This window comes from Sorex araneus, chromosome 8, assembly GCF_027595985.1.
Source record: "Sorex araneus isolate mSorAra2 chromosome 8, mSorAra2.pri, whole genome shotgun sequence".
NCBI lineage: Eukaryota > Metazoa > Chordata > Mammalia > Eulipotyphla > Soricidae > Sorex > Sorex araneus.
In genome coordinates, this window is record NC_073309.1 from 37,532,557 (window position 1) to 37,535,531 (window position 2,975).

Genomic DNA, 2,975 nt, shown 5'->3' on the forward strand with positions numbered 1-2,975 from the left:
CTGCATTTGCAGGCCAGGCAGCGGCTTTACCTGAACCAACCACAAGCCCCGTCCCCGGCAGGAGCTGCATTTCCCCTCTGCCAGTCCCTGTCTGGGGTGGGGGGGGGGGGCTGCGGAGGTTCTGCTTCCTGTGGGCCTCCTGCTCTAGCACGTCTGCCGCCAGGGGACGTGTGGGGGCCTCCCGGTGTCCCCAGAGAGCTGGCCGGCTGCCTCTGGGAAGTGCCTCTCTCCCATCACCCTGCCCTGCCCCTGCCCGCCAGCTCCAAGAGCCAAGGAGCCTCCTGGGCCATGAGCAACACAGAGGCCAGACAGAGCACAGCGGGTGGAGCAAGAGAGGACTCGGGACAAGGAAACGATCAGTGAAGGGAACTTGAAAAGGCTGCACAGAGGCTCTCGGGAGCAGACTGGTCTCTAGCCAGAGAGTCACTCTCTTCCCAGTGCTCCTTTCCTTCCTCCTCAGTCCAGGTGGCCCCGGTCTGCCTGGTGGACAATGGCTCTATATAGGTGCTCCTGCCAGGCGTGGCCCCTGGGGCCCCCCAGACCTTGGGCCCCCTGCCCTTTGCGAGTGAGTGGCTGAGATAAGGCCTCTAGGCCAGGCGCCCCTCCTGCCCAGCTCTGCACCATCCAAGCACTGACCCTGCCCCCATCATAGCCCACGGACCCGGCGACCCTGTCTGTCGTCCAAGCAGGCGACACCGAAGGCAGGCGAGAGGGGACTCCACACTGCTCCCCACAACAACCCCGGGAGGTGCCTCGGTGAGCACAGGGGCAGTCAGACGTCTGAGCACTCAGAAACCAGGCCTGGATCCCCAGGGAGATGCACGGAGTCTCCTGTCTCTAGATCCAGGGGTGACACACACAGAGACACAGCGAGGCCCACGGCAGGCTGCGCCTGAGACTCAGCCACACGCCCCGCTGGGCTCAGTGCTCACTGAGTGTGTACGCACCCCACACCCTCTCTCGACCCAAGGCCCGGGTTGGGGCGTGCTGAGCTCCCCAAGCCCCAGGAGTGAGGGTGAGGCAAAGAGGGGCCTGTCATGGAGGATGAGGGGCTCTGCGCACAGGGTGGAAGGTCTGTGAGCCTCCAAGCCCAAGGCCCAGTTTCAGATCCACCTCCACACCTGCTCCCTGGCCCAGCCCAGACCAGTTTGCTCCTCCAGGGAGTGACGATTGGCTGACCCAGGGGCAGGAGGTGGGGAATTCTCCCTCTTCTGGAAGTAGAGCAGTCAACCAGGCTGGCGGGGTGGCTGTGACCCCAAAGGACAGCTGCAGAGTTGAGACAAAATTCATGGATGCCCCAAAGGCCACAAACCTTTTATGTGAGTCTCACCCAGCCCCTTGGGATAAGCATGCCTCCCACAAACCATCACCTCCCGGTCATTGTGTCAGGCACTGTCTCTCTCTGCACCCCAGCGGGCATCTTCTCTTGGAGTTCTGGGGGGAGGGGGCAGCTTTCTATTAGCAGAGAAACACAAGCACTAAGGCACCAGTGCCTAAAACCCATTGGATTGGCAGCTTTGACTGAGGTCTAGCAGGGTTTGGTCGCAGACCATGAGACAGACACACGTAAGGAAATAGATAAATACACGTGGACTGTCCAAGCTTTGCCATAGCCTGGGCAGCCCTCAGTGATTTCACAGGCAGGCCATTTATTCCCCAGCCACCGCCACCTTCCCAGCCTCCCAACAAGAATGCCGTTGTTTCAGAGACATGAAGGACAGTAAGTCCATCATCATTCAATAGGTACGTGGAGGTCGGAGGCTGGGATATTTTACATAGCTATCAGAAGACAGAGGAATCGAACCCGGGTTGGCCATGTGCAAGGACTGGAGCGATAGCACACGGGTAGGGCATTTGCCTTGCATGCTGCCAACCCGGGTTTGATTCCTCCGTCCCTCTCAGAGAGCCCGGCAAGCTACCGAGAGTATTCCACCTGCATGGCAGAGCCTGGCAAGCTCCCCATGGAGTATTCGATGTGCCAAAAACAGTAACAAGTCTCACAAAGGAGATGTTACTGGTGCCCACTCGAGCAAATCGACAGTGCTACGGTGCTATCCGAAGACACCCTTAAAATAGAGACTAAAATCCTGACCGGTTCCCATTCTATTTTTCCCGGGCACCCCCTGTATCTAAAAGACCCTAAAACAGTCTGTGCTTGCCTGTCACTCTTTTGCAGCCTCAGATATTTGTTATCTATTCTGTTCTTTCTTGCTATATTATTCTTTCCTGGGCATACATTTGCAAACGCTTTACATTCTAATGCCTAAACTATCTTACCAAGAGGTATATCCTATCCTTCAGTTTCTTGTTAGAGGAACAATTTTTCACATGTAGCTCACCAGTCTTCCCATTTGTTGAAGAGGCATTCGCTGCCCCACCTCATGCTTCTTACTCCTTTGCTCAAGATTGGTTCTCCACATACCTGAGGATCTATCTCTGGGCCCTGGGAAATACTTGTGATGACAATTAGATAAGAAAGAGATATTAACAGTGTCCAGATTGGAGAAGTCAAGCTATCATTATTTACAGATGACGTGCTATACTTAGAAAATCCTGAAGACTGTACCAAAAAGCCCCTAGAAACAATAAATTTTTATAGTAATGTGACAAAGTGAACACATAGAAATCTGTGGCATTTCTATATGCAAACAATGGAAGAGAAGAGAAAAATTTCTTAAATCTCATTCACAATCATGCCTCAAAAATCTCAAGTACCTTGCAATGAGCTTATAGTTTCTTATACAAAGAAACTAGAAATCACTATTAAAAGAAGTAAAAGACAACACAAGAAAATGGAAATGCATGCCCTGCTCATGGATTGGAAGGATTAATGTTGTCAAAAATGCCAATACTATCTAAAGCACCATACAGATTCAATGCAGTTCCTATAAAAATACCAACATTTTTTAAAGACAGACCAAATGTTGTTGAAATCTATGTGCAATAATTTTTTTAAATAGCCAAAGCAATCTTAG